Source organism: Tamandua tetradactyla, chromosome 18, assembly GCF_023851605.1.
Source record: "Tamandua tetradactyla isolate mTamTet1 chromosome 18, mTamTet1.pri, whole genome shotgun sequence".
Lineage (NCBI taxonomy): Eukaryota > Metazoa > Chordata > Mammalia > Pilosa > Myrmecophagidae > Tamandua > Tamandua tetradactyla.
In genome coordinates, this window is record NC_135344.1 from 33,197,327 (window position 1) to 33,207,417 (window position 10,091).

At 37.1% G+C, this 10,091-nt stretch overlaps 1 pseudogene; it reads left to right on the forward strand.

The window, feature by feature from the left end:
• LOC143662596 (importin-5 pseudogene) lies at positions 1 to 3,306 on the forward strand (annotated as a pseudogene).
• Positions 3,307 to 10,091: the final 6,785 nt, after the last annotated feature.

Below are 10,091 nucleotides of genomic sequence, written 5' to 3' on the forward strand. Positions count from 1 at the left end.
ATGGCTGCGGCCACGGCGGAGCAGCAACAGTTCTACCTGCGCCTGGGAAACCTGCTCAGCTCCGACAATGTGGTCCGGAAACAGGCAGAGGAAACCTAGGAGAATATCCCAGGCCAGTCAAAGAGCCATTCCTCTCACAAGCTATCAAAAATACAACAGCTGCTGAGGAGGCTAGACAAATGGCTGTCGTCCTTCTAAGACGTCTTTTGTCCTCTACATTTGATAAAGTCTGTCCAGCTCTTCCTTCTGATGTTCAGACTGGCATCAAGAGTGAACTACTAATGATCATTCAGATGGAAACACAATCTAGTATGTGGGAAAAAACTTGTGATATTGCTGCAGAGCTGGCCAGGAATTTAATAGATAAGGATGCAGACAGCCAACGGTCTGACAGTTTGAAGTTCCTTTTTGATTCAGTCAGCTCTCAAAATGTAGAACTGTGGGAAGCTACCCTTCACATTATCTGGAAGATTCCTGGAATTTGGGGGAATCAACAGTAGCACTACTTAGATGTCATCAAATGTATGTTAGTTCAGTGCATGCAAGATCAAGACCATCCATTGATCAGGACAATATCTGCTAGAGTGACAACTGCATTTATACTTACAAATGAGCATAATGTTGCTTTGTTCAAATATTTCTCAGACTTATTATCTGGATTCTTACAGGCTGTAAATGATTCGTGCTACCAGAGTGATGATTCAGTCCTAAAATCTCTCATTGAGATTGCAGATACTGTTCTAAAGTATTTGCATCCTCATTTAGAAGCTACTCTACAGCTAAGTCTAAAGTAATGCGGAGACACTAATCTCAATAATGTGCAATGCCAGTTTGCACTTGAAGTCACTGTGACCCTGTCTGAGACGGCAGCTGCTATGTTATAAAAACGTATGAATATTGTTGCACAGACTGTTCCTCAGATGTTGGCAATAATGGTTGATCTGGAAGAAGATAAGGATTGGGCAAATGTTGATGAACTATAAGATGACGATTTGACAGCAGTGCAATTGCTGGTGAAAGTGATTCAGACCAAATGGCTCGTGAACTTGGTGGAAAGCTTGTCCTACCAATGATCAAAGACCACATTATGCAAATGCTTCAAAATCCCGGCTAGAAATACCTGCATGCAGGATTGATGGCTTTATCTGCCTTTGGTGAAGAATGCCATCAGCAAATGGAAGGGATACTAAATGAGATAGTAAATTTTGTTTTGCTTTTTCTTCAGGATTCTCATCCAAGAGTATGAATACTATAAGAGTATTACAGGTATGCATCCTGTAATGCTATGACACAGATGGCTATAGATTTATTTTGCATCCAAAAGAAATTCCATGAGAAGGTGATTGCAGCTCTGTTGCAGACAATAAAAGACCAAGGCAATCAATATGTGCAGGCCCATACGGCTGCTGCACCCATTAATTCCAGTGACGACTACCCCAAGTCACTACTAATTCCATATTTAGATAATTTGGTTAAATATTTGCATTCCATTATGGAACTGAAACTCCGAGAGTTGATTCTGAAAGGTACCAGGTTAGTTTGGGAACAAGTTGTGACATCCATTGCATCAGTTGCAGATATCGTAGACAAAAATTTGTTCTGTACTATGATTTATTTATGCCATCACTAAAGCATATTGTTGAGAATGCAGTTCATAGGTACTCAGACTTCTGAGAAGAAAGACTATTGAATGCATCAGCTTCATTGGCCTGGCTGTTGGGAAAGAAAAATTCATGCAAGATGCATCAGATGTGATGTAACTATTACTGAAGACTCAGACAGACCTTAGTAAGATGGAAGATAATGATCCTCAGATTTCTTACATGATCTCATCATGGACCAGAACGTGCAAAATCCTTGAAAAAGAATTTCAGCAATACCTTCCAGTGGTTATGGGGCCTTTAATGAAGACAGCTTCAATTAAACCTGAAGTAACTCTTTTAGATACTCAAGACATGGAGAATATAAGTGATGATAATGGTTGGGAATTTGTGAACCTTGAAAATTAGCAAAGTTTTGGTATTTAAACTGAAGGACTGGAAGAAAAGTCAACTTCTTGCCAGATGGTGGTTTGCTATACTAAGGAATTAGGTAAGGCTTTGTGGAATATACTGAGCAAGTTGTCAAAATGATGGTTCCTTGATTGAAATTTTATTTCCATGATGGTGTTAAAGTGGCAGCAGCAGAATCCATACCTCTTCCGGAATGTGCGAGAACTCGTGGTCCCGAGTATCTCACACAGATGAGGCATTTTACGTGTGATGCTCTAATCAAGGTCATTGGCACAGAACCAGGTTCAGATGTCCCTCAGAAATAATGCATTCTTTTGCAAAGTGCATTGAAGTAATGGGAGATGGATGCCCTAATAATGAACACTGAAGAATTGGGAGGTATATTGAAACAAAACTTGAAGAACAGTTTAAAAATCAAGAATTGCAACAAGTTAAAAAAGACAAGATGAAGACTATGATGAACAGGTTGAAGAGTCACTATAAGGTGAGGATAATAATGATGTTTATATCCTGGCCAAATGTCAGACATTTACACTCAATATTCAGTAGCTATAAGAAAAAAGTGTTACCATCCATGCTTTGAACAGCTGCTTCCATTAATTGTCAACCTAATTTGTCCACATTGACCATGGTCAGACAGACAATGGGGATTGTGCATCTTTGTTGATGTTTTAGAACACTGTAATCCAGGCTCGTTTAAATATGAAGAATATTTCTGAAGTCCAATGCACCAATATATATGTGACAACAGCCCAGAAGCCAGACAAGCTGCTGCATATTGCCTAGGAGTTGTGGCACAATATGGTGGAGATAACTGTTGTCCTTTTTGTACAGAAGCACTTCTACTGCTGGTAAGAGTTATTCGGTCTGCAGGTTCTAAGGCCAAAGAAAATGTCATAGCTACAGAGGACTGCTTTTCAGTAATAGGAAAGATTATGAAATTCAAGCCTGACTGTGTAAATGTTGAAGAAGTCCTACCACACTGGTTATCTTGGTTCCCCCTGCATGAAGATCAAGGAAAGCTGTTCAGACTTTCGATTATCTGTGTGACCTAATTGAAAGTAATCACCTAATTGTTCTTGGCCCAAACAATACCAATCTGCCTATAATATTCAGTATAGGAGCAGAAGGAGAAATGTATGAGGCGATTAAACATAAAGATTCTTGTTCCAAATGTCTGGCTAATGTCGTTCACCAAATACCGACTTCTGGAGGATGTGGACTGAGTGCCTGGCACAGCTCAGTCCTGAGCAGCAGGCAGCCAGCCACCCAGGGGCTCCTGAATTCTGCTTGAAGGGCCTTAATATCACCCACCAAAAACTAACTCCAAATAAAGTTTACCCTTTTGTTTAGGTTTCTTTGTTCTGTTTTTGAGCAAAAGAGAATGGTAGCTTGTGTAGGCCATTCCTCTGCAAAACCACAACAGGAAGAGAAGCACTGTGCTACATTATGGTTTTTTTAAAACTTTTTTTATTAATTAAAAAAAATTAACAAACAAAACATTTAGATATCATTCCATTCTACATATACAATCAGTAATTCTTAATATCATCACAGTTGCATATTCATCATTTCTTAGTTACATTTGCATTGATTTAGAAAAAGAAATAAAAAGACAACAGAAAAAAAATAAAATGATAATAGAGGAAAAAAAGACTATACATACCATTAATTTTCTCATTAGACATAAGGAAATTTAAGAAAAAAAACAATTTTAAGATCAATTGCTCATCATAAATATGCACTAAATTGCTATACATCTAGTGTTAAGTCTATTAATTGGAGTGTGAGTCTTTATAAGTTAGAAAGAAACCTTCTACCCAGTAAACCAGTAGATCCAAAAGTTGAAAAACGGAAGACAAAAGCAAGCATGAAGAGCTCATATTTGATGTCACTTTTGATTCTTATGCAGTGACTCAATTTGGAAAGCTTTCAGCTTCCAGCCCTTGAATGTGAAGTGTTTTGGTATGTCTGACAGTTGTCTCACTCATTCTTCAATAAACAACATTGAAATACAAAATAAAAATAAAAAGTTTATAAATCTTCTCTTTACTATTGTAAATGGGATTTTCTCCATCATAGCTGTTAACTGGTCATTATTTGTGTGTATGAGGACTACCGGGTTTTATTTATGTATTTATTTATTTTGCATGGGCAGGTACTGGGAAATGAACCCAGGTCTCTGACATGGCAGGTAAGAACTCTGCCTGCTGGGCCACCGTGGCCCACCCACGACTATTGGTTTTTGTATGGCAAATTTATAGCCTGCTACCTTAGTGAATCATTTATTGTTCAAGTTATTGTTTGAATTTATCATTTATTTTCTGTGTTTTTTAAAATATGCTAGCATATCATCTACAAATATATATATATATTTAATATTTTTATTTAAGAAAACAAACTATATGCTTAGAACCACCAAAAATGGATATTTTAGTTTAACCATAGGCATATTTAAATTAAAAAAATCAAATAATTATTGTAAAACCTGTTTGCACAGTATCATAAACCAATTTAAAATTAAGGCAACAAGAAAAAAAATCCACAAATTCAGATGACAAATACCATTTGTTCTAGTTTGCTAGCTGCTGGAATGCAATATACCAGAAACAGAATGTCTTTTTAAAAAGGGAATTTAGTAAGTTGTAAGTTTACAGTTCTAAGGCTGAGAAAATGTCCCAATTAAAGCAAATCTATAGAAATGTCCAATCTAAGGCATCCAGGAAAAAATACCTGGATTCAAGAAGGCCAATAAATTCAGCTTTTCTCTCTCAAGTTAGAAGGCCAGGTGAACACAGTCACCATGTTTCTCTCTCATCTGGAAAGGCACATAGTGAACACAGCACCATCTGCTAGCTCTCTCTCCTGGCTCTCTGTTTCATGAAGCCCCCGGGAGACATTTTCCTTCTTCATCTCCAAAGGTCGCTGGCTGGTAGACTCTCTGCTTCTCATGGCTATGTCATTCTCTACTCTCTCAGAATCTCCTGCTTTCTCCAAAATGTTTCCTGTTTTATAGGATTCCAGTAAACTAATCAAGACCCACCCAAATGGGTGGAGACACGCCTCCACCTAATCCAGTTTAACAACCACTCTTAAGTAAGTCACATCTCCAGGGAGATGATCTAATTACAGTTTCAAACGTACAATACTGAATAGGGATTAGAAGAAATGGCTGCCTTCACAAAATGGGATTAGGATTAAAACATGGCTTTTCTAGGGTACATACATCATTTCAAACCAGCACACCATTTGATCAGCTATCAAAACTGTGAATGTTCTCAAAATATCAAGTAGAAAGTTCTTACAAATATTTACATTGCTATACTAATGACCTGTTTTACTAAACATTTTCTTGATTTCAGGTAAATATAAAGATACAAATGTTTTTACAATTAACATATGAAAATCTCAACCACCTAAAATGGATATCTTAGTTAGCTTATTCATAGGCATATTTAAATAAATATCTAAATAATCAATGTAAATCCTGTTTGTATATGTTTCATAAGCCAATTTAAAATTGAAACAAAGAAGGAAAAAATCTATAGATACAAATATCAGAGTTTCTTAGATTCTAAGTATAAACACTACCTTACAAACCATTGATCTATCAAAACTGTGTACATTCTCAAAATATCAAGTAGAAAGTTATTATAAAAATCAACTTTGCTAAAGTAGTGACCTATGTTACTAAACATTTTCAAATTTTCTTATTTCAGAAATGCAGTTTATCTAATATTACTATAGCCGCCTGTTCTAGTTTGCTAGCTGCCGGCATGCAATACACCAGAGACGGATTGGCTTTTAATAAAAGGGGAGTTATTTTGTTGGTTCTTCAGAGGAAAGGCAGCTAACTTTCCACTGAGGTTCTTTCTTACGTGGAAGGCACAAGATGGTCTCTGCTGGTCTTCTCTCCAGGCCCCTGGGTTCCAGCAACTTTCCCCGGGGTGACTTCTTTCTGCATCTCCAAAGGCCTGGGCTGAGCTGCTAGTGCTGAGATGAGGAATGCCAAGCTGCTAGCAGTGCTACGTTGCAATCTCTCATTTAAGCACCAGCCAATTAAGTCAAACATCACTCATTGCAGCAGACACGCCTCCTAGCTGACTGCAGATGTAATTGGCAACAGATGAGGTTCACATACCACTGGCTTATGTCCGCAGCAACAAGACTAGGTATGCTCACCTGGCCAAGTTGACAACTGAATCTAACTAATACACCGCCTATAGTTTTTTACCATTCTTTTGTTGTTATTGTTGTAAAATATAACATATATATACAAAGCAAAGAAAGAAAAAAGCAATAATTTTCAAAGCACATTTCAATAAGCAGCTACAAAACAGGTCCCAGAGTTTGTCATGGGCTACCATTCCCTCATCGCAGGTTTTTCCTTCTAGTTGCTCCAAAACACCGGAGGCTCTACCAGAGTCATAATAACGAAATCCTGCAGTATCTCTCTTTTTGTGTCTGACTTATTTCACTGAGCATTATGTTCTCAATAGGTTTTTGGGACATCCACATTCTCATATGTTTTGGGACATCATTTTGTCTAACTGCTGCATAATATTCCATCATATATATATGCCATTTTGTTTATCCACTCATCTGCTGAGGGACACCTGGATTGTTTCCATCTCTTGGCAATTGTGAGTAGTGCCACTGTGAACATTGATGTGCAAATGTCTATTCTTGTCAAAACTCTCAACTCTTTTGGGTATATACTGAATATTGTATTGCCAGGCCATAGACAACTCAATATTTAGTTTTCTGAGGAATCATCAAACTGACTTCCACAGCGGCTGAATCATTATACATTCCCATCAGCAATGAGTAAGTGTTCCAACTTCTCCACATCCTTGCCAACATTTATAGTTTCCTTGTTTGTTTAATAGCAGTCATTAATTATATGGGTGTGAGGTGATATCTCATTGTCATCTTAATTTGCATCTCCCTTATAGTCAGTAAAGATGAGCAACTGTGCTTTTTGACCATCTGCAATTGCTCTTCAGAAAAGTGCCTTTCATTTCCTCTGCCCATTTCATAATCGATTGTTGGTTCTTTTGTTGCACTGCTGTAAATTCGATGTGCGGTTTCCAAATATTTTCTCCCACTGAGTTGGCTGCTTCTTCACCTTTTTAGCAATGTCCTTTGAGGCACAGAAGCTTTTGCTCTTAAGGAGTTCCCATTTGTCTATTTTTTCTTTCACAGCTTGTGCTTTAGGTGTAAAGTTTAAGAACCTACCTCCTATTATTGGATGTTAAAGATGTTTCCCTGCATTTTCTTCTAGAAGTTCTATGGTGCTGGCTCTTACATTTAGGTTTTTAATCATTTGGAATTAATTTTTGTACAGAGTGTAAGGTAGGGGTCCTCTTTCATTCTTTTGGCTATTGAAATCCAAGTTCTCCCCTGACCATTTATTGAAATGACTATTCTGTCCCAGTTTAGTAAATTTGGGGAAATTATTGAAGATTGAATGCCCATAAATTTGGTGATCAAACTCTGTGCTCTCGGTTCTATTCCACTGGTCAGTCCTTCTATTTTTGTGCCAATACCATGCTGTTTTGACCACTGTGGCTTTATAGTAAGAGTTAAAGTCAAGAAGTGATAGTCCTCGTACTTTACTCTTCTTTTTTAAAATATCTTTAGCTATTCATGGTCTCTTTCCCTTCCATATAAATTTGATAACCAGCTTTTCCAAGTCTTCAAAATAGGTTGTTGGGATTTTGATTGGTATTACACTGAATCTGTAGATCAATTTGGGTAGAATTGACATCTTGACAACTATGGTAGTTAGATTCAGTTGTCAACTTGGCCAGGTGAAGGTACCTAGTTCTGTTGCTGTGGACATGAGCCAATGGTACGTGAACCTCATCTGTTGCTCGTTACATCTGCAGTGGGATAAGAGGTGAGCCTGCTGTAATGAATGGTTTGATTTAATTGGCTGGTGCTTAAATGAGAGAGCTCAATGTAGCACGGCCAAGCAGCTCAGCATACCTCATCTCAGCACTTGCAGCTCAGCCCAGGCCTTTGGAGATGAAGAAAGAACTCACCCCAGGGAAAGCTGTTGGAACCCAGAGGCCTGGAGAGAAGGCCAGCAGAGATCACCCTGTGCCTTCCCACGTAAGAAAGAACTTCAGTTGAAAGTTAGCTGTCTTTCCTCTGAAGAACTAACAAAATAAATCCCCTTTTATTAAAAGCCAATCCATCTCTGATGTGTTGCATTCCAGCAGCTAGCAAACTAGAACAACAAAATTCAACCTTCCTATTCATGAGCATGGAATATCTTTCCATCTATTTAGGTCATTTTTAATTTCTTTTAGCAATTTTTTAAATAATTTTTGTAATTTTTGAGTCCTTGACATCCCTGGTTAAGCTTATTCCTAGATACCTGATTCTTCTGTTCACTATTTTGAATGGATAGGTCATTGTTTGTGTATAGAAACACTACTGATTTTTGTACATTAATCTTATATCCCGCCACCTTGCTGAATTTATTTATTAGTTTAGGTAGCTTTGCTGTAGATTTCTCAGGGTTTTCTAAGTACAGGATCATGTCATCTGCAAATAATGAAAATTTTACTTCTTCCATTCCTATTTGGATGCCTTTTATTTCTTTCTGCTGTTTATTCACTCCAGCTATTACTTCTAATACAATGTTGAATAATAGTGGTGACAATGGGCACCCTTGACTCCTCCCCTATCTTAAGGGGAATGCTTTCAATTTATCACCATTAAATTTGATGCTGGCTATAAGTTTTTCATATATGCCCTTTATGATATTGAGAACGTTTCCTTTGATTCCTCACTTTTGAAGTATTTTTATCAGAAAAGGATGCTGGATTTTTCAAATGCTTTTTCAGCATCAATCAATGTGATCATGTGATCTTTCCCTTTCAATTTGTTAATGTGCTGTATTACGTTGATTGATTTTCTTATGTTGAACCACCCTTGCATTACTGGTGTGAATCCCACTTGGTCATGATGTACAATTCTTTTAATGTGGTGTTGGATTCAATTTGCTAGTATTTTGTTAAGAATTATTGTATCTGTGTTCATTAGGAAGATTGGTTTGTAGTTTTCTCTTCTTGTATACAAGTATATATTTTTAAAAACCTATTCTTATACCCCTAATTGATTTCTCTCATCTAATTGCATTGGCACAGGAGTACAATTTTGAACAGCAGTGAAAATAATTCTTCGCTCCTGACCTTCGAAGAAACGTCTCTAGTGTTTTACAGGGATGTTACTATATGACCCAAAGATGGAGGAATAGAATTATAATAGCGACTATTTGTTGAGCACTTGTAATTTACTTATGTCACTTCACAGAGCATCTTAGGAAAAAACATTTCAGTTTATCACAAATGAAGGACAAACAGCTACCTGGTATGTGCATTTGTATGTTAGTAGTCTTAGTCACCTTGAAATCAGTAAAGATTGCCTTTGTGCCCATCTCCAAATTGTGACCTCGCTTTTCTTCATAGACAGATTTACAGGGGGCAGCCCACTAAGTAAAGCCTCTGGGAATGACAAATCATCTGCCTTGGGAACGTTTTATAGTACTGCCCAAAAGAAAATCAGCATGAGCCACATATATAATTTAAAATGTTCTTATTGCCAGTTTAAAAATAATAAAAAGAAGCAGGGTAAATAAATTTAATAATATATTTTATTTAACCTAATAGATCCAAAATATTATCATCTCAACATGTAATCAGTAATTTGCATTCTATCTTATACAATGTCTTTAAAATCCACTGTGTATTTTACCTTAACAATTGATCAAATTCAGACTAGCCACATTTCAAGTGTTCAATAGCCACATAGAGCTGGCGGCTACTAAATTAGGTAATACAGGTTTAGAAGAATCAGTCTTCCTATTCCTCCATGGAAGGGTGGAGTTCTATTTATTGGGAACCATTAGCCCCTTTAATATTCGTGCCTCTTTATACCTATATCCTCTTTATAATGCTACGAGGCTGCTGTGAGAATCCACATTTCACATAGGAGGAAGCTGAAGTTCAGAGACTAATAATGTGCTAAGGTCATTTTTACTCCAAAATTGTTGCTATGAACTATCTC